Raw genomic sequence first — 25,684 nt, 5'->3', positions numbered from 1 at the left:
AGTTGTGGCATGCGGGCTCTAGTTCCCTGACCAGGGATCAAACTGGTGCCCCCTGCAGGGGAAGCACGGAGCCCTAACCACTGGACCACCAGGGAATTCTCTAGCCAATTTATTTATTTATTTATTTATTTAATTTATTTATTTATTTATTTATTTATGGCTGCATTGGGCCTTCGTTGCTGCGCTCAGGTTTCCTCTAGCTGCCACGAGCGGGGGCTACTCTTCCTTGCGGTAGCTTCTCTCTTGCAGAGCACGGGCTCTAGGCACACAGCCTTCAGTAGTTGTGGCGCGTGGGCTCAGCAGTTGTGGCTCCCGGGCTCTAGAGCGCAGGCTTCAGTAGTTGTGGTGCACGGGCTAAGTTGCTCTGCGGCACGTGGGATCTTCCTGGACCAGGGCTCGAACCCATGTCCCCTGTATTGGCAGGTAGATTCTTAACCACTGCGTCACCAGGGAAGTCCTCGCCAAATTAGTTTTAAAACATCAATCTGATCCTGCAGCTGCACTGCTTAAGCACTTCAATGGTCCCTGCCCCACCCTCCCTCACCTCTTCCAGCATAATGTTCATATTCCTTATGAATTATGGAACATAATTATGGAACATATTCCATAATGTTCATATGATCTGTCCCCCACATAACCTCTTCACCCTCCTCTCTCACCACTCCCGTCATCATCATTCTCTCATTCATTCATTCAGCAAGGATTTATGGAGCATCTATTATCTACCTCCCACCCCACGCTACAGCCGTATTTGCAGTACCTGGACACCCAAGGCAACGTCCCGCCTCCCTGCGTGTGCTTTCCAACTGCCCAGGCCTCCCTCTTCTATCTCCACCCTCACCCAGCCCACCTGGAAAACTCCCTCTTCTGCAAGACACAAGTCCGGTGCTACCTCCTCTCTTTCAAGGCTTCCCTGACCTCCAGGTAGAAGTGGCCATTCCACATCTCTGTCCTACAGCAAGCATGGGCTTCCACTGTCACTGCACACTACGTGGCATTTACCCGTTCATTCATCTGTCTTTACCTCTACACATTTAACTCCTTGAGGAGAGGGTTTATACGTATCTAAACCATCTTAGGTCTCTAACAGCACTTAGTACAGAGGCTAATAGTAAAAATTCAACACAGTTTTGTTGACTAATTTCTAAGATCTTTTCCAGCTCTAAAATTCTGTGATTCAGACACAGGATAATGATCAAAAAATAATAATTGAGAATATGTCATATATTCATACCACAGCCACACAAAATTGTAAATTTGGATTTTCATATTTGAGGTTTTCTTAAATATCCTGCAGGGCAGCAGGCAGCAATTGCAAATGCCATGCCAGTGTTGGCACTCTCCTGGCTCATCTCTGAGTCCTATCTGCTTTATGGGTGTTAAGTTAAAAGTTAACTCTTAACTGCCTTCCTCATCTGTATCTTTACTTCTGTAATCCTACACAAGGCAGGGAAAGGTTCCTAGGGTGTCATGCTGCCTATTGCCACGAGAGGGCAACCGGGAGTCCAGGTTTGTGTTAAAAACCTTCTGGCCACAAGATGGACCCCAAACACCAGTTTAATGGCGGCAAGGATTTGATTTCCATCGCGTGCACGGCCGACTCAGGTTACTTTTAGTCCCTCTCCCTGAAAAGTGAAATCTCTCCCACAGGTGACCAAATACCTGGAAATCGTCTAGAGCTATACGTTACTTTGCTTAGGAAGAGGGAATAGGAAGAAAGCGAAGCAACACTAAGAATTTTTTAAAAATTGGCTAGAAAGAGAGGCCCTCTTCCAGGCCAAATAAAAGACCAGAAAATTGAATGTGGACTGAGGATTTAGGTGAATACAAAGAATTATCGTTAATTTGTTTAGGTGTGTTAATTAATGGTGTTTTGCTTAAGGGTGGTGGTTTGATGAATGGTGTTTTGCCCATGAGGGCAGGACCTGGGTCTTTTCTGGTCACCACTCTCTCAGCTCTTACCAAAATGGCACAAAGTGTGCGTTTAGTAAACAGTGGCTGAGTGAGTGAGTGAAGAGGAAGTTTAATGTCATCCAAATTCTACATACACATAACTAAAGGGAAAACACACCAACTAAAATTCTCTAAGAAAGTCCTGGGAGATGGGTGGTGAATCCTAATCACAATCATCAAATTATATCCTTGAAAACCTGGTGCTCTCATCATGGCTCAAACAACCAAAATGAACGTGTTTATGAACTGAGGAAACTTCTGCTTGGCAGAGACTTCTGGGCCAAGAAGACGGTTAAGCCGTGTCCTGCTACTTGGCCCCTGGTGGGCTGGCAGGTGGGAAGGGGAGCAAGGGGTGGGGAGCAGAAAGCAAACCTTCCAGATGCGCTTGGAGGAAGCGGCTTTATTGAAGGGCAGCAAACTCAGGAGAGGAATTTTTCATGTTATTTCTAGACGGACTCTAGAATTTGTATTCTCCTTAGACGCTTTCAGGTCCTCCCATTAAAGATGGGTGGTAGTGGGCTTCCCTGGTGGCGCAGTGGTTGAGAGTCCGCCTGCCGATGCAGAGGACACAGGTTCGTGCCCTGGTCCGCGAAGATCCCACATGCCGCGGAACGGCTGGGCCCGTGAGCCATGGCCGCTGAGCCTGCGCGTCCGGAGCCTGTGCTCCGCAACGGGAGAGGCCACAACAGTGAGAGGCCCGCGTACCGGAAAAAAAAAAAAAAAAAAAAAGATGGGTGGTAGTTATTTACCTCAAGGAAGAGATTTCCATTAAAAATCACGATTCACACCCAGATAGTAAGAAAAGACTGTGCTAGGGCGGTGCATGGTACTTCCCTTCAGAAGACCTAAGCAGGAGAGGCTGTCCAGGGAGCCTCGTCACTGTCTTAGTTTTGTAGCCCCCAAAAGAAATCATTCCATGTCCTGCTTTTCATCTTCATAGAGTGCTGCTGTTTCTCCTGTGCTAAAAGAAAACTGTTGAGAGGCAGGCTGATTACAGGAGGGATTTTTAACCAAAAATTAAATGTTAGTACCCAATCACCCACAAAATGTATGTGACATTCCCAGGCTCCCCCCATCTAAAGGTGGTCCCCATATTGTTCTCTGTCACGGCACCTGCAAATGTGCTTCACAGCACTGATGACAGCCGTTAAGTATTTCATTTGTTTGTTTACTTGTTTATTATCTTCTCCACTAGACTCTAGGCTCCCTGAGGGCAGGACCTGAGTCAGTTCTGTTCACCACTCTCTCAGCTCTCAGCAAAACGGCACAAAGTGAGCACTTAGTGAAGAGTTGTTGAGTGAAAAAATGAGTGAAGAGAAAGTCTAGTGTCATCCAATTCTACCAAATGCAAGAAGGGGAAAATAGATTCATGGCTGGTTTCCTGTGTTGAACATCCTTTCAGGAGTGAACAGGACTATTAAGATGACTGATCTTTTTCAATAGAGTCCAATTATAATTACTGTTCATTTACCTGTGTTCTCCTGGAAGGACTACTTAAGCCAATTACTAACATTAAAACATAGAAATGTGAAATTTCACTGTTGAGATGGCAATCTATTTAAAATGTGTCCTAATTTTATGCTCTTGTTAGAAGGTTCTCCTGACAAATCTCTTTATAAAAGCTGAGTCCTCCCCTAATTGAGCCTAATCATGGTAGAACCATTAGTATTACTGCACAGACCTGGCCTGGGGAGGGAGCTAGTCCCGAGCTGAGACCCAGCTTGGCCACTTGCAGCCTAGTGACCTGGAGCAAATCAGCTTTCTCAAGCTTCCATCTCCCCACCCAGTAACGCCTCCCATCAGGCTATGTGCCTGGCACATGTGGACCCTCAGAACTATTCAATCCCCTACTCTCACTGCCAGCCAAGAGTAGCCAAGCTACCCAATGTAAGGCCAACTGGCCCGAGGCAGGGGAACACAATCAGATTCACAGGTTGCGTCAGACCGAAATTCTCCGGACCACCCAGTTCCAGACACTGACCTGGAGACATTCCGGACCACCCAGTTCCAGGAACTGACCTGGGGACTTTGCACCCGGCCCAGCCTTCCCGCCTTTCGAGGGGCGGGACTAACGGTCCCCCAGGATACCCGAAAAGACCACCAAAAAAGGAATACCCTGTGTCCTCCCAGATTCTCCACACCCCTTTCCCTTCTTCCCCTATAAATTCTGCCCAAACCCTCGCCCGGGCGCGACTTCTCGGGCCCCTTTCTCTCGGACCAGTGAACCTCGCCCGGGAGCGCTCCCTAATAAAGCTCACTCGAAGCTTTCCTCTGCTTCGCGGTGCCGTTTGTTAAGATCCGACCTTACACCCAAGACACGTCAGACTTACTCATCCAGGCATTAGTAACATTCTACTTCTTAAGAAATAAGAACGCAGGCCACATCACCGTCACCCCAACTCAAACTCTCTCCCCAGCCTCCATTTTTATAACCGCCTCAATATCAGATGGCCGTCCGTCCACAACGCACACGCGCGCTCCCTACCTCAGCTGCTCCCACTTACACAGAACAACACTCCTCCCTCTGCCGTCCCCACAGCCTCCGACTGCAACTTTTTACTTTATTGCTCAATGTGGCCAAGTGTTCAAGGGCCAAAGAGGGTAAATGTGTTATAGAGGCTAAGGTTTCCCTAATCCAGTGGGCCGCAGTGAAGGGCTATGGGTACAACATATAGGCACACACATGGCAGAACAGGCAAATTTCTTTCACTTTCAGAAACGCTTACAAATCCATTAGGAAAGTCAATTAAGAAAAAGCAAACTACCCAATAGAAGAAATTAAGCATAAGAACAGAAAAAGAACCCTATGAAAATATGTTCAGGCTTACTCATAATTAAGACAAATCAAAACCATGAGGCACCATTTTTCAGGTATCAGATTAATAAAAATTAAAACCGATAATGCCCAGTGTTGGCAGCAGTGTGGAGAAACAGGCATTCTTATACACCTTTGACCGAAGTCTAAGCTGGGCAATTAACACTATCAAAAATTTAAATACAAAACAACTACATTAGTTCAGCTTTTGTTCATTCAGTCACCCATTTGAAAAGTGAAAAGAAATAGACATTTCTCCAAAGAAGACATACACATGGCCAAGAGGCACATGAAAAGATGCTCAACATCACTAATGATCAGAGAAATACAAATGAGGTATCACCTTCCACTGGTCAGAATGGCCATCATCAAAATCTCTACAAACAATATGGGACTTCCCTGGTTGTCCAGTGGTTAAGACTCCAGGCTCCCAATGCAGGGGGCCTGGGTTCGATCCCTGGTCAGGGAACTAGATCCCGCATGCCACAACTAAGACATGGCGCAGCTAAATAAATAAATAATTTTTTTTTAAATCTACAAACAGTAAATGCTGGAGAGGGTGTGGAAAAAAAGGAACCCTCCTACACTGTTGGTGGGAATGTAAATTGGTACAGCCACTGTGGAGAACAGTATGGAGGTTCCTTTAAAAACTAAAAATTGAGCTACCATATGACCCAGCAATCCCACTCCTGGGCATACATCTGGAGAAAACCATAATTTGAAAAGATACATGTACCCCAATGTTCACTGCGGCACTATTTACGATAGCCAGGACGTGGAAGCAACCTAAATGTCCATCGACGGCGGAATGGATAAAGAAGATGTGGTATACATATAAATTGGAATATTATTCAGCCACAGAAAGAATGAAATAATGCCATTTGCAGCAACATGGATGGACCTAGAGACTGTCATACTGAGTGAAGTAAGTCAGACAAAGACAAATATTATATGAAATCGCTTATATGTGAAATCTAAAACAATGGTACATTTGAACCTATTTACAAAACAGAAATAGAGTCACAGATGTAGAAAATAAACTTATGGTTACCAAGAGGGAAGTGGGGGGCAGGAGGGGTAAATTGGGAGATTGGGATTGACATATACACAGTACTATATATAAAATAGATGACTAATAAGAGCCTATTGTATAGCACAGGGTACTCTACTTAATGCTAAGTAATGACCTATATGGGAATAGAATCTAAAAAAGTGGATATATGTATAACTGACTCACTTTGCTGTACAGCAGAAACACAACATTGTAAATCAACTATATTCCAATAAAAATTAATTATAAAAAATAAAAATTTAAAAAAAGTGAAAAGAGAATCAACAGATTGGGAGAAGATATTATTTAACCCATAACAGACCAGTAAGCACGAAATATAATGAAATTCTGTAAATCAATAAGGAAAGTGAGGCAGGAGATAGATGGGCTCCAGGTTAGACATTTACAGCCAGCCTCCTGTTTACACTTCCTGATAAAAACAACAACAGGAATACGGTAAGTAACTGGACTTCGCTTCCGGTGGACACTTTAAGATAACAGTAAAGGCAGAGGCAAAGAGGAGCAGAGTTCTGCCCAGATAAAGGATAAAGAGACCACATATTTCTCATTCTCGAGGTCAAGGAGACCTTACCGACTACACATGCGCAGAAAGGCTCCTCAGGGATCAAAAAGGGAGGGGGCACCACCCCATAGTAGGCGATGTCAACCTACCCCTAGGCCTCCTCGCTAGAATCCATCTTGGCTAAGAGATGCCCACGCCCGCACAGGGGAGGACCCTAAGATAAACCAAATACGGACTCAGCGCCAGGCAAAGCAAGATGATTGGCCAGAGGAAACCCGGAAGAAATGCCCTGTACAAGTGATTCAAACTAGCACGAGGGCGTGACTCTCTCTCTGAGCCCGCCCCTGTGTATCCACACGTACACTTTTTCCTCCTAATAAACACTTTACTTGTTTCACTACTTTCCGTCTCTTTGAGGAAATTCATCTCTACAAAAGCGATGGGCCAGGGCCTTGTCACTGGCCACTGATCTAGTTACTAGGATTCAGCGCTCTCACTGTCTCGGCCTGACTTCAGTCTCTGGCTGGGTAAGTAACCGAAATCCTGCTTCAAGCCGCTAAAGGCCGAGGCCACCGGAGATCACAAAGGACAAACACTCCAACAGGAAAAAAATGGGCAAAGGCAATTCACACGAGAGGAAACATGCATGGCCACAAAATACATGAAAAGACACCCAATCTCATGAGTAATCCAAGAAATGTGAACGAAAACCACAAGAAGCATTTCACATCAAACTGGCAAAATTAAATGATTGGACAATACCAAGTGTATTGGTGAGGATGTCCAGTAACTGACTGCAGTGAGAGTGTAGAACCACTTTGGAGAACAATGTCTAATATCATTGAAGATTCTCATATTCTGTGAACAGCTGTTCCCTCATAGGCAAATACCCTAGAGAAATCCCCAGACATACACAATCAAGAGAGATACACAAGAATGTTCACCGCTGCACTGTTTGTAACAGAAAAGAAACTGGTACACCTTTAATGTCCATTAACCAGGAAATGGATATATAATTTGTGGTGTATTCATATAATTTGAAGTTATTTGGTACTGAAAAGAATAACTTGGTATTCTTTTCAGTACTGAATAACTTCAGTACTGAAATGGTATCAGCATGAAAGACTCCCAGAAATATAATACTGAGGAAAAGATGCAAGTATCAGAAGAATATATACAGCAAAGTACTACTTAGGTAAAAGTAAAAACATTCAGGGACATCCCTGGTGGTCCAGTGGTTAAGAATCCACCTTCCAGTGCAGGGGACACGGGTTCGATCCCTGGTTGGGGAACTAAGATCCCACATGCCGCGGGGCAACTAAGCTGCACGCCACAACTACTGAGCCCACGCGCTCTAGAGCCCACACACCGCAACTACTGAACCCGCGTGATCTGAGGCCTGCACACGGCAACGAAGAGCCCATGTGCCGCAACTAAGACCCGCTGCAGCCGAATAAGTTAATTAATTAAAAAATAAATAAATAAAAACATTCAAAGCATTGCATGGGAACAATAAATACCAAATTTAGGATCCTGGCATCCTCGGGGTAGAATAAGAGGGATGGCGATCAGGCTTGTACAAAGGAGAATTTATGTGTGTTAACAATGTTTTTAAGCTGTTTTTATGCTTTATGTCTTTTCATATGTCTTAAGGAGTGCAGAACAACATTTTTTTAATTTATGTACACGTACTTTCACCTAACTCCACTGCTAGGAATTTATCTTACATACACACTAGCATATATACAAGTATGCAACAATCTATACAAAGATGCTTATTATAGCAGTTTTTAAGGGGAAAGAAAAAACTGGAAACAACCTAAATATGGGAATATTATATAAAATATTCAATGAAATGCCAGAGCTAGACAATCATTTAAAAGACTGAGATAGACCTGTATGCCAAGATATATATTTAAGTGGGAAAAATCATCACAGAACTAGACCATTTGTGTTAAAATATTACATGTATATACACACACACAACATAAAAACTTTCTGGGTCATAAGAAACCATTAACTTTGATCGTCTCAGGGGAGTAAGATTGGGTAATGAGAGGGGACTTCTACTTTTCATTTTACACCCTTCAGAAAGATTTGTATGTCTGTTTTTACCATTAGTGTGTATTACCTTTCTAATGCAAATAAATAAATCAGTGGAAAAAAATAAATAACAGCTATAAGATTAGGATGCTAACCTACCAAGATTTTATTTTAAAAGCAAAAATCACATGTAATTCTTTGAATCATTTTTTATGCTTATCTCTTTGGGGAAATGATAGCACTCAAAGAAATGAATCCTACAGGTGGCTGCTTTGAACAGGATGCTGAACAGTACGGCAGTGAGAGTACATTATTGTGGCTCTTTCACAGCTTTATATAACTATCTGCAGAACAGGTTACACGATTTGTCTACTTCCAATCACCGTTCTGAAAACCATAAACTGTTTTCTGACCTCAAAGGGTTTGTTTTTCAAGAAACACATTCAAAAAGGAAATAAGGACTCAAAGCACAGTGAGTATGCAGAGCACCCCGGCATACCAGCCGGGGTGGTTCCTGGGACCAGGGACACCAGGAGTGGCTGTTGATCGTGTCTGACCAGAGACAGCACCCCAGGCCTTCCGTGTCCGAGCGCCTGCTGGTCCTGCTCAGCTGGTTCATGCTCCAGGCAGCAGCATCACCAGAGACAACACTTAACCTGCATGATGGGGGTCTGTGAAGCCTTCTTGGGCTCCAGCCAGGCCTTCAAAGTCAGGAAGTTTGTGGCTGAAAAGGAGGGGAAAGAAGCTGAGTGTAGAGACAGAGGCTCTGGGTGCGGGGCCATCCCAGAAGCACAGCCTCATTTCCCAGCCTGGCCTGGGGACCAGCAGTAGGAGCAGAGCCCAGCGATCGAGAATCGAGCGATCGAGCCTCCTGATTCCACTGAAACCAGAACTCGGTTGCCTGTATCTGATTTGACTCCTGGTAAAATTTATTTCCAAAAAATAAAGGGCTGAAAAGATTTCCAAAGTGTGGAAATCTTTGAACTCGAGGGTACCGCTAGACACGTGCTTGGTTCTCAAACATAATAATCAAACCTTTTACAAGCTTTCTTCCATTTTTCAGGGGGACAAAAAGGCCTGACAATAACCGCCCTCCCGAACTTTGCAGGGCAGCTTGGAAGGATCAAATGAGGTAACAGCCATCTTCAGCTAAGAGATCCTTAGGAAACAAATGGATTATTTCCTTCCTTTATAACGGAGGGTATCTCCGGTTCAAATAATCAGTCACGCAAAGACTGTTTCTTCTAGAAGAAGAAGATGAAGGCGACTTGGGTAAGAAGAAAAACCACAGCAACAACAGTTCAGTTACGATTTAAGAAGGGAGAGGCTCTGTTCGAGTGCCAGTCACTTAAATGAAATGGGGGTGCGGGGAGTGAGGTGGGAAGGGCAGTGCAGAGAGGGAGGACACTGGGATTAAGCGCACGCTATGTGCCAAACACCGTGCAGTGTGCAACAGGCTTCATGTGTTTCCCGTAATCTGCACAGAATATGATAACAGGTGTGCTTCTCCCATTTTACAGATCAGAGAGAATCAACAACGTAGCCAAGGTCAGGCAGAGACACTACTCACTGAGGCTGCATGTTCCTCCACAGCCTCCCCACTGGCTCCTCCCCCTAAACGTGGGTGTTCCCAGGCCCTGGGTCTCCTTCTCCCTTTCTGTTATCTCCCTTTAAAATCCTGGATCAGGGCTTCCCTGGTGGCGCAGTGGTTGAGAATCTGCCTGGTAATGCAGGGGACACGGGTTCGAGCCCTGGTCTGGGAGGATCCCACATGCTGCAGAGCCACTAGGCCTGTGAGCCACAACTACTGAGCCTGCGTGTCTGGAGCCTGTGCTCCGCAACAAGAGAGGCCGTGATAGTGAGAGGCTCGTGCACCTCGATGAAGAGTGGCCCCCGCTTGCCACAACTAGAGAAAGCCCTCGCACAGAAACGGAGACCCAACACAGCAAAAATAAAATAAATTAATTTAAAAAAAAAATCTTGGGTCATTTCACCCCTTGGGTCATCTCCGTGCAGATCCTCTGTTCTGATTTCCAGCCCCTTGGACAGTTCCCAGTTAAGATCCACTCCCCTTACAAACCCAACATTTCTAAAAGGAGCTCTTCACCTCACCACTCACATACCCCCTCCTCCCAGCATCCCAAGCTCAAAATCACCATCACTTTTGGTCATTTCTCCTGCATATACACAACCCCTCAATGATCTCAATTCTTTCTTCAAAATCTCTCTTACCCTTCACTTTTCGTTTCTACTTTTTCTCTTCACAGCCTAGCACTGTGAACCTTCCGTCTGCCTGGTCCCCGCAGAAGCCTCCAGCTGGTTCCCTCAGGGTTTTCAGTTCACCTGTACACTGCCGCCAGAAACATCACACCTCGTACCTGCCCTTCACCTTCACTGGATGCCAGGCTGCCTTCATCAAATCGAGTCCGCGCTCAGCCCTGCTCCCTAGGCTGCCTGCATCTGGCCCCGTGTCTTTCCAGCCTCCAGCCCCATCCTCCACTCCTCTGTTCCACAGTTTAGCAAAGGATTGCTTGCTGCACACACCCCTCCAACACCAAGCTCCTTTCCTCCCCTCTCCTCCCCACTTGTGGCCCCAGTGCCCCCAGGAGGCTGTCCCCTCCTCCCTCCCGCCACCTCTCAGTTCAGGCCTGCCAGCCCTCCCCTCAAAGCCTGCAAGACTCATTATCTGTACTGTTCATCAGGCAGTAATTATGTACTGCCTTGTAACTCTTCTATTTAGCCTGGAACAGGCTTTGAAACATGCTAGTGCTATGTAATCTCTCACAAGTCTCTATCTCATCACCCCCAAACAGTATAAACCACTTGAAGAAGACCGTCTAATGGGTCTAGTAGGTTTCTCCCTGCGGTGCCTAATACTTAGATAGTAGGTGCTCAACACGTGTTGATCTCCTTTTTCTTCCCACATACATTGGCCTCAGACAAATAGCCAGGACTGGTCAGAATAACAAGCGTCAGCCTTGGAAGCCTGATTTTGGCCACAACAGATCTCCCACAGGACAGTTTCATGTTGACCCCTCAGCTGAGGGCTCCCCAGGGGCATCCAGGGCGCCAGCAGCTTTCAGGGGGAGCTGGTCTCCAGAGAGGTCTCTGACCCACGCCGCCAACCCGGGTTGACTCTGCTTCCTTTGGTGATCATACTTCCATGTCCTTCCCCGGTCTCCAGCTAAAAGGAAACATCCCCGAGTATGGGGTCGGGGTGGGATGGGAGTGGGGGGCTCCCTAAACCCTGACGCTCTCATTAGTGAAGCCACCTCCAGCCAGCTCGGGGCCGTCAGAAACACCCCGGGGCATCCCTGCCCTTGGGAGAGAAAGAAGACACTGCACCTTTAAGTCTGCAGCCAGTTGAGAAAAACAAGCTGTGATTTATATAAGCGGGAAAATCATGTGATTTGCAGGAACGCTCCCTCCTCCACCGGCCCCCTCCCGGTGTCGCCTCCAGCCCTTCCCATAGGGGCCCAGGCCGCCGGGCTGGGCTGGAGGGGAGGGGGCCAGGCGGGCGGGCCAGGGGGCGCCCCGAGCCTCTCTGAGCGCCGGAGCCCCGCGAGCCGGGGCGCGGCCGTGACCGAGAAGGGCCTCGGTCCACGGTGCCTCATTCCTGCGGCGCTGCCCGGTGGCCCCAGACGCCGGCGGAGGGCGGTGTTCGGCCTCGGGGCACAGCGGTTTGCTCCCCAGCGTTCTGGCGGTGGGTCACGTTCAGGAGCGCTGGAGACGCCCCTACCCGGCCCCGCGGTCTGCGCCCCGGGTCGCAGCTGCCCGCGACCGCGCCGCCCGAGCATCCCCTGCCCAGGGCCGGGGGCCGCCTGCCCCCTTCGGGCCAAAGTGTGCGACAGAGAAACAGGCTCTCCCTCAAGTACTCCGGGAGAAAGAAACACCAGGGGCCCCCACGGACTGGCTCCTGTGTCCCGGAACACCCAGCAGGGGGGAATGCAATTTAAGAAATAACTTGATCGGGAAAGGGCATGATGAAAACCAGCCATTTCTAGAGCTGAGAGGCGGTTGTGTTTAGCCCAGAGGACCTAGCTTTCAGGAAAAAAAAAAAAAAAAAAAGACCGATGTGGCCTTTTCAGGCAGAGCCAAGGAAAATAAATCGATGATTTTAAGGCCCTAAGAACCAGCACAGATCTTTTAAATATTAGAGGGAGGGTGGTGTAGCTACAAGGAGCCCAGGCCCACGCCCACGTGGAGTTAACTCTGACAACTTATGAAGGAAAGGAAATGCTTAGATCCTCCTGAGATGCAGAAACTGTAGAGTGGGCAAGACTTGGAGAGGTCATCTCAGCCATCCCCCTGTCTCTGGAGGAACACTATACCAAGCCCTTCCAGGAAATGCTTACAGCAGGAGACGATTAACCATCACTTCCAAAACCAAGCCCAAGCGAAGTTGGGGGATGAGAGCCTTCCACAAGGCATAGAGCTGGGAGGGGAGGAAATATCTCTCTCAGTGCCGTGTCTTTTCCCTAAACCACAGTAATGGGCCCTGAAATTGTCCAAGGAAGGTGACCCATGGTTTCTTAGAGTAACCAGTTCCAGGAGTTAAACCTTGTCAGAGAAAAGATTTGAGTTCCATTTTATTTTCCCCCACTGGTTATCTGCTGGGGATGAGGCACAAGCCAGGCGCTGTCACATGGAGAAAAACATGATGCCATAACCAAAGTTGCTAATGCATCGTCGTGCGATGACCTCCGCATCACCAGCACAGCTTGGCGAATTTCAGTCCACCCTCTGTATCCCACAGAGCCAGCTGGACCCTGAGAGGTCATTCTGGCCCTCCTCCTGTCTCCCCTCCCTCCCCAAATGGAGGGTCTTTATGCTGAGACAGAACAGTGCCTAATGCCCTCTGTCACACCAATGGTAAGATCCTTCCTGAAGCAGAAGGCTCAAGTTAGGCAAATATTCTTGATTATTCTTTAAATCCTGAAGAAGAAAAATAGTAGTTGACATAGGGATTCAAGAGAACAGCACTCCATGCGTTCGGACAGATGCCAACTTCATTCATTCAGTTATTCAGTAAGCAGCTTCTGGGTGCCTGGCCCTGAGCCGGGCACAGGGGGACCATGGGAACAGCACACACAATGCCCCTGCCCTGAGCCCTGACTTTCTCCTCCCCCACTGGCCTCCCCAGACAGGAGCCTTTGAAAGACTTTCCTCTCCTCCACCAGCATGTGTATGTCCCCTCCCCAGCCCACACCCAGCTTCTGTTGCCCCCAATTCCAGCTGCGTATGTCTCACTTGTCTGCCAAGAGCTTCTTATATCAGAAGGTGACAGCTCTCTGGTGATTGGGTGGTGGGTATAAGAAATAACCCAAACGCCTGTCCAGAAAGTGAGATCAAAGTCGGCAGCCTCCTGGGCCCCTCCCACAACTTATAATCAGTTCAGGCCCCACTTCATTCCGCGCCCCTTACTCTCTCTCTCTTTGCTCTTTTTCTGATAGAGCCGGCTGTCCCCCATCCAGGTCTCCTCTTTCCTAAGCTTCCTGTGCCAGAGGCCTGCCTATCCTCAGAGCCCTCCCTTATTAATCCAGGTGCCATCTTCTTAAGGCAGCCTCTCTGCTTCCACAGGCGGCCCCAGCGTCCAGCCCTGCGCAGATGCGGCGCCAAGGTCTCTTCTGTTGCCGTAAGGCTCCTCGTTGAGGGTGCTCAGACCTCCACCCTTAACCACAGGCCTGCCAACCTCCATCTTCCAACCCCCACCCAGACCATACCAGCCCCTGCCTTATTCCAGTCCTTTCCTGAGTTCGGTTTCTGGCTTCCCTGGGCCATTCACAAGCACAGCCTGATAACGTGCAAAAGGAGATCTGGCAAGAAGCCTGTGGTGAACAAACAATTTAATGAACAAACAGAAATGATGGCTCCAAACTGAAAACTCCCTGGAAGCCACAAACTCTGTTAGTTTCAAAGAAGCCAGATCTGGACCTCTGAGGGCTGTTTTGTTTGTTTGTTTGTGTTTGTTTTTGTTTTTTTTAATGCACCAAGGAGGCCAATGAGTGAATGAGTGAAATCAACTCATCTCGGACACTGTCTCTTTCAGGAAACGGGGCCTCAGAAGAAAAAAGGCATCCCAGCCCCTGCCAAATTCCATTCTGTTTCAAATTAGCCTCCCAGCAAAATGAGGGGGCTGTACTAGCTGGTCTTCAACATCCTTCTAGCACCAAAGCTCTGAGGCTCTGCAGTTCCCCTAAACAACCTATTTCAGAACCCATCCACATTCTCCTAACGGAGTAGAAAATGCATCTGTGCCCTGGGCCTGGGTCCGCAGCTGAAGCTCAGAATTAGGCTTTCACTACAGTGTTTTCAGGCCTGTTTTCCCTCTTTCTCCTTTCCCTGAAAGGGCCTCTGGTCTTTCCCAAGCTGCCTGAGTAGAAGGGAACACACAGCTCCCCCAGAGCAGAGGGGCCCATCAAAGGGAAAGCTGGCCTGGCCCCAGGACAGGCTTGCCTGTGATTCTGCAGCGACATTCCTCCCTCCCAACCTGCAGGGAACTTCTGGAACTTCTAAACGGCACATCCTCGGGCCAGCCCAGGCCCCTCAGCACCCTGCACCCCAGTTTACAAGCTTTTAGTGGCAACTAACACATTTGGCAAACCTCCTCAAGTGTGAGCCAAGCCGGGCCCTTTTCCCCAGGACCCAGCTAACGAAGGGATGCTGGGCTGGGACCAAAATGGGATCCAGCTAGTCAAGCCCTGAGCCTTGGTTCTCTGGGCCAAGGCTGGAGAGGACCAGAGGGAAATGTCCTCGGTCGGCCCCACCTCCACCATGCAGGCTCGTCCTGAGATCTCTGGATGCATCAGTAATTCCAGGCAGGGCTCCATCCCCAGCCCACACTTAGCCCAGGACCTGGTGAGGGAATCTCTTAACGTTCCCGGTGACACGAAGCTCGCCTTCCATGCCAGATTCCTCTGGGATCTCTGGGTGGGAGCAGCCAGACCCTCTCATTGGGCTCCTGCTATGTCTGGAAGTTCCCAAAAACATCTGTCTCCATCAGAGACAGTCACGGCCCCAGATCTGTGCTTTCAGACGATTTTAAAGAGAAGGGTGTTTTGAAAGCTCAAGACATGTTCTGGGCTTGGGTTTGGCTCCAGCCCCATCTCCATCTCTCAGAAAAACAGTTCTCTTCCCCGTGAATCTGGACATCCTGGAGGCAGTGAGCTTAGCTGATGGGACCACAGAGAGCCTCTGCTTCCTAATGAACCAGGCTGTGCCCTGTCTAGATTTTGCCAGAAGGTCTCCAAGAAGAGAAATCCACAGCAACTCATTCCTTCAGGCTATCTAACTGGAATGCCTGCCCCTAATATTCAAGAAACGACTTGAGCCCCATCCCAACTATGGGGACCCCATCACTGTGTCGCCCCCCTCAGCCTCACAGTCCCTCTGGCCTCTTGCCTCCATCACGGACCGTGTGCGCAGGACCCTCAGAAGGTTAATGCTTCCTCTGGCGACCTCTGGCTCTATTTCCTGCTTGTCCGCCTCTCCCCTCCTTCTGCATCTCACCTCCTGTAGCTGCCGTGCTCCCCCAGCACCCCTCTATCACCCGTGCAATGCTCCCTTCCCACTTCCCCACCAGCCACCCCTCCAACTCCCACCAGGCTAATGGTCACAGTAGTAGACATTTACTTAAAGTTTGGGGAAATGGAGGGGAATCACAGTAAGCAAGTTCAAATCTACTAGTAGACATTACTCTCCAGATCCACCATCTCCCAGCCTTGAAAAATTTCTCACTATTTCCTAAGTCCCAACTTATACTATCTTCTCCAACCTCTCTCTTCTCCTCTAGACCCTTCTATCCAAACTCCAAGTTCCTGTGGATTTCTCTCACACAACAATTTGTCTTGCCTTCAGCATGCCCAGAGGGGCACACTGTTCTCACCAGACAAAGCGGCTTCTCCATCAGGGTTCATAATCCTCAAAAAAGAGGCATCTATTTCCAGGGGGGATGCACCCCTCCCCTGGAATGATAAAGCGTGCCATTTTTTTCTATGTAACACTTTCTCCTTCTCCACTCCCCACCACCGCCCCCTTACATCTGGTACCCCTCCCAGTTGAGAAATTCACCCAAAATCACTTTTGTTCTCTCTCTCTCTCTTCTTCTCTCTCTCTTTTTTTTTTTTTTACCCCTTTATGGGCATGGAGCACTGCTAATCAGTATCCCAGTTGTAGTTAAAAATGATGATCCAATAAAAAATAAGTCAACGTAAGACAGACACAAAAGGACAAATACTGTATGATTCCACTTACACGAGGTCCCTAGAGTACTCAAATTCCTAGAGACAGAAAGTAGAATAGTGGCTGCCAGGGTCTGGGGAGAGGGGAGAATGGGGAGTTATTGTTCAGTGGGTATGAGTTTCAGTCTGGGAAGATGGAAAAGTTTTTGAAGACGGATGGTGGTGATGGTTGCCCAACAGTGTAAATATACTTAATGTCACTGCACTGTAAACTTAAGAGTGGTAAAAGTAGGAAATTTTATATGATGCCTACTTTACCACAGTAAAAACGTAGTGTCAGCAACATTCACTCTGACCCTAAGAGAGACTTGCAGTTAATTCAACAAATGGGGGCTCTTCCCTCTGCCACCTTGGATCTCAGCAGCTCTGTGAACACCTGTCACAGAGTTCCAGGCTAAGGAGGGCACCCTCACCTGCTCTCAGTCATCTCTCTGCTGACCCCACCTACATGGCTGTAGGCTTCTGCTCCCTTTTCAAATTGATGGAAAGCAGAAGGACCACAGAGGAGACATCACTGGAAAAGGAGTATTCAGACCTTGGCTCTAAACCTAGTCAGTAACTAGCTGTGTGCTCTTGGGCAAATTATCTAGTCTCTGCATCTCAATATCCTTATAAAGGAAATGGAGAAGGGAACAGGCCGCCCCGCATGAGATAATGGATGTGAACACAGTTTGAGGAGTGCATGCAAGTTGGTTTCATCATCTCTAATTTCACTTTGTCAAACTAGAAACATCTCAAACATTAGAAGGAAGTTGCTGCCTGAAAATAGGGAGGTAGACAGTAAATCACTCCATAAATACGACCTAAAGATAATAACTTTGATCTTCCACCAACACCCTAAACCATCACCCTCATCAGAGGTGGAATGAAGCCGAGTCCTTCCCAGTCTGATCTCCGCCATGAAGGCCCATTTTGTCAAGACACATCTTCTCCACGATTCGCTCTTAATGCAGAGCTGGGATCCAGCTTTGCCCACAGACTGCCCATCGCATCACCTCCACCAGGCATGCAGTGGGGTTCCAAGCAGGGGCAGAGTTGGGGGAGGGGTACGCGAAAGGCCAGGGAGAGTTGAACCCCTCGAGCACATATTCAAAAACGGCATCTTCTAACGATCTTCAAGGTACTCTAATTCGTTGACATGACTGTCAAAATTTGACTGGTGAAAAGGTGCCAGCACAAGTAGGGCGGCTACAGGACCACAAACCCCACAAAGAAGGTGGCCCAAAGGTGGCTTCAGTTAGCTGAGTTGGCTGCCCCTCAGTCTGACCACCAGCTGGCTTTGCTGCTGTCGGAAGCCCGCCAGCCCCGGCTCTACACGGGACGCAGGAGGCAGCACTTCTCTCCAACAAGAGTCCCTCTGTCCCTCAGGCCCAAGGAGGACGTTCAGGTCACCCACAGCCCAGGTGAGTCCACACCTGGCCCTTCCCTTTCCTCCTGCTGCCACTCCTACCTCACCAGGACCCCTTCTGGTCCTTCTCCCAGCCTTCCCTTCCCTTCCCTCTGAGGAGGGGCTTGTCAAGGCCCCTCCCCCCTGCATGGAACACCCCAGAGGCAGGGGTTCCCAGGCCTCCATGTCTAGGGCCCTGGCCGCTCCTCAGGATAGCCTCACACACCTCACAGGGACCCGGCTCAGCCCAGATGGAAGTCATCCGGTTAAGGCTCCACATTGATTTCACCAATAATTACGTTATGCTCGTCCACACCCATTCCCACAGCACGTCCTCCGGAGCCACCTTCCCACTCCCTCAGGCGGTGCCAAGATGTGAAAATGGAAGCAGTCCCGAAGGAACCCTGGTGGACGAGCTGGGGACACAACCAGAGCCCGAGGCTTGGACTGCGTGCAACTCCAAGCTCCGACCTGGTCGGGGCCCAGCCTCCTGCCCCGCGCTGCCCCTCAGCTGCAGAATCTGTAACATCAAGGAGCCAATTCTTCCCTTGAGGCACAGGGAGGGGTCTGCAGATGTGTCCCAAGAAGCCAGCTCCCTCTAGGGTGGCCTGTTTCCCTTCTCAACTCTGGGCCTTCCGGGCGCCCGGGCGGCCTGTCGTTGCTGCGGCCCCAGGGCCCCCACCCCACAGCCAGCCACAGGCCTCTGTGGGTCACCACGCCTCAGGTCCAAGGACCCCAGGGACAGGGGGTTGTCGTGAGGGCTCTGAGACTAACACTGTGAGTTCCAGAATGTCTTTCTGTCCCGTTCTGTGGGCTTTCAACTTTTCTAAGTACGCAGCAGAGCAGACCAAGGGGACGTTGATCCCACAGGCACCTGGTGGAATAAACTGTCAGTGCAAATGGGGCCTTCTCGCCACTCTTCCTTTCAAAGGTGGCCTGTTTAAGAGCAATTTGCTCTCACACTAACCTGACCACAGTTTCCTGGGAGCTGGGGGGAGCCAGGGTAGGAGGGTAGGGATGGGGGCGCGGAGCCTGGAAGGGGGAGGGGACTCAAGCACCAGACGCACACCCCCCATCCTTCCTGACACAGAGCCAGAGTGGTTCCTCACAAGAAAGCGTCAAGTGTCAATAAGCAGACACTAGCACAGCCTGAAATGTCTGAGCCGCCACCTCCTCCGTCGGCCACCCTCTCAGCTCCTCAGTGGAGGCTGGGGGACGGGAAGGAGTATAGCGCCCGGCGTGGGGGGGGTCCTAGGCCCAGATCCCACCCCCTCCCCAGCCTTCTCACAGGGTGCTCTGAGGAAGTGCAGCTCTGGCTCCTCCAGCCTCTGCCCTCACAAAGGCGCCCTCTGTCACAGCCTCCGGGGAACAGCCTTCCCACTCCCCCCCGCACCACCGGCACACACAGGCACTTCCTACAGCGGCGGATTCCGAGCCTGAGCTCCCACCACCACCACCGCCACCACGACCACGACGACGTGCTGGAACAAAGGCTGCGCGTGACTCCATGTGCCCGAGTGCCTGTCAGGGCTCAGGGCATGTAATTATAGGGGGCCCAGCAGCTCTCGGGGCCACACCTGGCCGTACAGTAAACAGCACTTCTTCCTGTCGAGCTGGGGGGAGCTGAGAGACAGGGAGGCGACAAACCACAATTTGAATCATTTGGAGAGAAGCTATAAATATAATAATGAGTCATTTGTAAAATATAATTTCATCCAAAAGCCTGGAAAAAATGGGAAAGAAGTTCTTATGCTATTTCAGGCTAAATCGTTCAAGGGTGTTCTGCCAGAACGTGGGGAGGAGACCCAGCTGCCCACCGAGAGCTGGGCTGGGCGGCCCTCCAGGCCCGAGCCCTCCCGACACGGCGCTGCCTCACGCCCCCTTCCCCAGGTCCCCTTCATACCCTGGGATCAGAATGTCACGACGCAGATTTCTCTCTTGGACGGCTGATAAGCATCACGGGCCGAGCAGCCCCGCATCCAGGCTGTTCAGCTGAGAACAGTTTAGGGCAGGCATGCAGTTTGTTTTGGGCAAGAGCTTCCCCAGCTTTGGGGGCCCCCAGCCTTTTATGCACAGGGTGGCTTTTCCAGGGTGGCCCCAAGGCCTCCTTCAGAGCCCCGGGAAGCCTTGATTCCAGCCCTGGGCCTCAGCTGCCCAGGGGGGAAAGGAGGCGCGTGGACGGGCCCCTGGGGGAGTGTGCCGAAGTCCCCACTGCTGTTGGGGTGGCTGTGAAGAGCACGAGCTCTGCAACCAGACCTCTCCTAGGTCCAGTTACGGGGGGCCACTTACTCTCTGCGTGATCTCAAGTAAGCAACTTACGCTCTCTGAGCTCAGTTACTTCATCTATTAGATGGGCTTAATAACAGTACCTTCCTCAAAGGGTTGTTGAGAAGATGAAATGAATTAATATGTACAACAGTTAGAATAGGGCCTGGCAAAGTGAGCACTCAGTAATGTTGGCTAATAAGAGTCTGGTTGTTACTTGTCACTGGGCGCTTGGTGCAGCAAGGGACCACAGGACAGAGGCACCACAGAGTACAAGATCAGCCCTGAGTGATGGTGGATAAAACGGGGTCAGGGCCCCGGGCTTGTCCTTCAGCCCTTTCATCATCTCAACTTGCCCATCGACCTGAGCAAACTCCTTAATCTCTGTGGCCGGAGCAGCCCTTTTATCCCTCCTCACAAGCAGCTTTGTCTCTGGACTGAACTGCAGGCAGCACGAGGGGAGGAGGGGAGTGTTCCACCTAACGTCTAGAGGCTGAAGTCAGTTGGTACTTGGAAGCATCTGAGTGCACGCTGAGCTCTCTCTCCTTGTTCTCTTCCCTCTTCTCCTTCCCTCTCCTTCAGGCCAGTTCTCTCCTCTCTCCTGGTCTTCTACCCCCAGGCAGAGCTGAGAAGGTGGGAGGAGGCTGAAGTGCTCAAAGCCTCTGTCTCCCTCAGGCTGCTGGGTGCTTGTCCCCTGTTGCTAAGGGTGGCCTTGAAAGCCCTCAACGAGATTTCTTCCCCCAGGTGGTCCCTACACCCAGGGAGGCCAGAAGAAGTCAACAGAAATAGTCTCCACGTCAATATTCTGCATTTTCCTTTGTCAGAAGCCAGAGCACCCCAGCCAGCCCTAGCCCGGGGGCAAGGTCAGAGGACGCAACGCATATGCAGCAGGAGTCTTTTCTCCTGTAAATGCCAACTCCGCCCCTCTCCCTAAGAGGCCATGCCTTTGCCAGTGCTGTCCCCACCCACTGAAGGGATCTTCCTCCTCTCTTTGGCCTGGATAACTTTTTTTTTCCTCCAGTAATTCCTTAATGTATCTGTCAGTGTTCGCATTTCCCTAAATGTCTTATCTTTTTTTTTTGTCCCTTTTTCGTTAGTTTGAATTAGGAATCTAAAGGTCCATACCTTGGGATTGTTGACGTGGCTCTTACGTGGCTCTTAAGTCTCTTGTAGTCTGTAGCTCCCCATCCGTGTAAATGTCAATCTCTCTGTTGATGAAAACAATCTGATTGTTTATCCTACAGAATTGCCCAAGCCTAGATTTTTTTTTTTTTTTTTGCGGTACGCGGGCCTCTCACTGTTGTGGCTTCTCCTGTTGTGGAGCACAGGCTCCGGACGCGCAGGCTCAGCTGCCACGGCTCACGGGCCCAGCTGCTCCACGGCATGTGGGATCTTCCCGGACCGGGGCACGAACCTGCGTCCCCTGCATCGGCAGGCGGACTCTCAACCACTGCGCCACCAGGGAAGCCCCTAGATTTTTTTTTTTTAATTAAAACACAGTGGCGTCATTTAACATGTTTCTCTTCCCCTTAGATATCTTGTAAATTGGTAGTTAGATCTGGAGGCTAGATTCAGGTTTAGTATTATCTTTTTGTTTTTGTTTTTTGATAGCACATAGGTGGTGAAGTGTGCCTCTAACAATGTGTATAATACCTGGTTGTCTCTCTTTGTCATACTATCAGCCATTGTTCTTCATTGCCTAGATCCATTAATTCAGTAGGGGTTTCAAAACTGTAATGTTCTTGGGATTTCCCTGGTGGTCCTGTGGTTAAGAAACCGCCTTCTAATGCAGGGGATGCGGGTTCAATCCCTGGTTGGGGAACTAAGATCCCACATGCCACGGGGCAACTAAGCCCTTGAGCCACAACTAGAGAGCCCAAGTGCCGCAACTACAGAGCCCACCCGCTCTGGAGCCCGCCCACCGCAACTAAGACCTGATGCAGCCAAAAATAAATAATTTTAAAATTGTGATATTCTAGTTATATCATTCCCTCTTCATTTATTAGTTGGAACATCTCATTTCTACTGCTCTTAACTGGATCTACATCCAAACTTCTATATATTGTGTTGACCAAAAAGTTCATTCAGGTTTTTCCATACCATCTTACAGAAAAACCCAAATGAACTTTTTGGCCAATCCAACAGTATAAGTTTCCTTCTGCTTGAAGGACTTATGTCAACATTTCTCATAGTGCAGGTCTGCTGATGATGAATTTTTTCACATTTTGTCTAAAAAAGTTTTCATTTCACCATAATTTCTGAAAGGTATTTTTTGTTGGGTATAGAATTCAAGGGTGACAGTTTCTTCTTTCAGTACTTTAACTATGTTGCTCCATTGACTTCTGGTTTCATTGTTTTTAAAAAGAAGTCTGGGGCTTCCCTGGTGGTGCAGTGGTTAAGAATCTGCCTGCCAATGCAGGGGACACAGGTTTGAGCCCTGGTCCGGGAAGATCGCACATGCCGTGGAGCAACTAAGCCCGTGCGCCACAACTACTGACCCTGCGCTCTAGAGCCTGCGTGCCACAACTACTGAAGCCCATGCGCCTAGAGCCCGTGCTCCGCAACAAGAGAAGCCACCGCAATGAGAAGCCCGCGCACTGCAACGAAGAGTAGCCCCTGCTCACTGCAACTAGAGAAAGCCCGCATGCAGCAAAGAAGACCCAATGCAGCCAAAAATAAATAAATTTATTTTTTAAAAAAAGTCTGCTGAAATTGTTTATCTTTGTTCCTTCGTCATAAAATGTCTCTCCCTCCCCCCACACTGCCCACTCTTAAGATGTTCTATTTAGCACTGATTTTAAGCAATTTCATTATGATGTCCCTTGTTGAAATTCAGTTTCTTGTGCTAGGGTTTCATTGAACTTTTTGGAAATGTGGGTTTATAGTTTTCATCACATTTGGAATATATTTGGCCATTATTTCTTCAAATATATTTTCTGCCCTCCCCCTTTTCCTGGAACTCCAATTACACATATATTAGACTCCCAGAAGTTTTCTCACAGATCCACTGATACCCTGTTCGTTTTTTCTTTCCTCAGTCTATTTTCTCTGTGTTTCATTTTGAATAGTCTCTATAATTATATCTTCAAGGTCACTAGTGTTTTCTTCCTCAGTGTCTAATCTGATGTTAATCCCATCAGGGTATTTTTTATTTCACATTATAATTTTCATTTCTAGAAGATTGACTTGGATCTTTCTTATATCTTCCATGCCTTTACGTAACATGCTTAATATTTCTTTTACTTTCTTGAGCATATAGTAACTGTTTTAATGTCTGTCTGCTAATATCTTTGTTCTAACATCTGTGTCAATTCTGGGTCTGCTTTCATTGATAGATTGATTTTCCTTGTTATGGGTCATATTTTCCTAATTATTTGCATGTCTGGTGATTTTGAACTGAATGGCAGACACTGTGAATTTTACCTTGCTAGGTGCTGGATATTTTTGTATTCCTATAAATATTCTTGAGCTTTGTTCTGGGATACAGTTAAGTTACTTGGAAATAGTTTAATCCTTTTCAGGCTTGCTTTTCAGTTTTGTGAGTTGGGACCAGAATATCCATTAGTCTAGAGCTAATTTTTCCCCACTACTGAGGTGATCCCCTTCTGAGCACTCTATCTGATGCCTCGTGATGTATGAGGTTTGCCATTCTGGCTATAGTGGGAACAAAAACTATTATTTGTCTTGTGTGACCTCCAGGGATTGTTTCCTCTGCTGCCTTTATTTGGTTGCTTCTCTAGACTCAGGTAGTTTCCTCGTACACATGCTCTGACCAGTGCTCAGCTGAAAACTTGAAGGAACCCTCTGCAGATTTCTGGATATCTCTGTCTCTGTCTGTCTCTCTTCTCTATCCTCCCTCCTCTCTCCACATCTCACTCTCTGGTACTCTGCCCTGAAAAGTCTAGCTGCCTTGGCCTCCCTGGACTCCCTGGTCCATCTCCCCAGCTCAGAAAGACTATTGGACTCCACCTGTGTTCCTCTTCTTTGTGCTGCATCCTGGAAACTCTCCCAAGGAACTAGGCTGAAGCACTCACAGGGCTCATTTCATTTTTTCTCCCTCTCTCAAGGATCACTGGGCTGTCTGATGTCCATAACGATTGCTTCATATATTTTGTACAACCTTTTCATGGCCTCAGGTGGGAGGGTAAATCCCATTCCTGTTAGTCCATCTTGGCCAGAAGCTGAAGTTGACCTGGGTTACTTATACTTAAGTTTATACATTCAGCCGGGAGTCTGCTCCCAGAAGATTTCGCTACACCCCACCATCATATCCATCTCTCCAAATTGTATGCCCTTCCTTAGTGAGCTCAGAATACCCTGCCTGTGACTATGATCATTGTTCATGAGTCTCTCTGCAGGGCCCTATGTCACTTCTTAGTCTGTGAGCTCATTTGGGGTGGGGTTGTGTCTACATAGCTTTGTATCCTCCCTGGTGTCTGGCATACAGTAGGTGCTGAATTAAATATGTAGGAGAATGAATAAAGAGAAATCTATGATCACTTGGCCATGACCAATCAGAACCATACGGCCATACTCATGACTGGTATATGCTTCAGACTTGCCATAAACAGTGGGCACTAACTCTGACAGCTGTCCTCTGAGCACTTCCCTCTTCCTGAGCTGAGCTGGCAGTGTCCAGGGCACTCCCAAGAATGTGGCTCTAAATATCCTGACCTTGACAATTCCAAGGCCTTCGATGGAAGGCGTGTGGAGTTGAGACACATGAGTCACCTAAGGTACTAGAAAAGTGTAGCTGCTTCACTCAGGCTCTCAGAACACTCCCTGTCTGAGGTGCAGTAGAAGGAAGAAAATAGACATGGCGAAACCTAGTAAACACTCTCCTCACTCCCACAGATGTATCCGGAACTCTCTGCCTGTACAAGGGGCACTGACAGAGGATCCCAGACATAGTCACTGCCAGCTCAGTGTCTGGATAAGGCCACCCCAATAGGTGCAAAGCAGGAACAAGCAGAATCGAGGAGTCGGGGAGGGGGGACTCCGGGCAGATCCGTCTCTGGAATCACAGTCTGCACACTTCCCAAATCAACCTTGGATACCCCTGCTTTTCAGGTCTAGTGGGCAAGGCCCTGCCAAGCTCCCATTCTGTGCCCTACACAGTGCTAGATGCTACAAGGACAAAAGAAGTCCTGCTGTCCTTAAGGAATTTAATAAGTTCCCTAAATGCAATGCTTCCCAAAGTGCGGGTTCCCAGTCACCTGCATGTGAACCGTCAGGGAAGTTTATTAATAATGCAGATGCCAGAGCTCACTCCCAGACAGAAGGAATCATATTCTTTAGGAATGAAGCCCAAGAATTGATACTTTCTTTTCTTTCTTGGCCGAACCTCACGGCTTGTGAGAACTTAGTTCCCTGACCAGAGATACCCGGGTCCCCTGCAATGGAATCA

At 48.6% G+C, this 25,684-nt stretch overlaps 1 protein-coding gene across 2 annotated transcripts in view; it reads right to left on the bottom strand.

Moving 5' to 3' along the window:
• The window catches only part of ATP23 (ATP23 metallopeptidase and ATP synthase assembly factor homolog), a 93,193-nt gene that overhangs the window by 44,193 nt on the left and 23,316 nt on the right, over positions 1-25,684 (bottom strand). For both annotated transcript variants that reach the window (XM_082666256.1, XM_082666257.1), the window contains one exon: positions 21,403-21,485. The gene's annotated coding sequence lies outside the window, so the exon portion shown is untranslated. The remainder of the gene's footprint in view (positions 1-21,402; positions 21,486-25,684) is intronic.

The sequence above is a fragment of the Grampus griseus genome (assembly GCF_964374135.1).
Source record: "Grampus griseus genome assembly, chromosome: 11".
In the NCBI taxonomy this organism is placed as follows: domain Eukaryota; kingdom Metazoa; phylum Chordata; class Mammalia; order Artiodactyla; family Delphinidae; genus Grampus; species Grampus griseus.
Note: the sequence above shows the minus strand (reverse complement) of the source record. Positions and strands in the feature narration are given on the sequence as shown.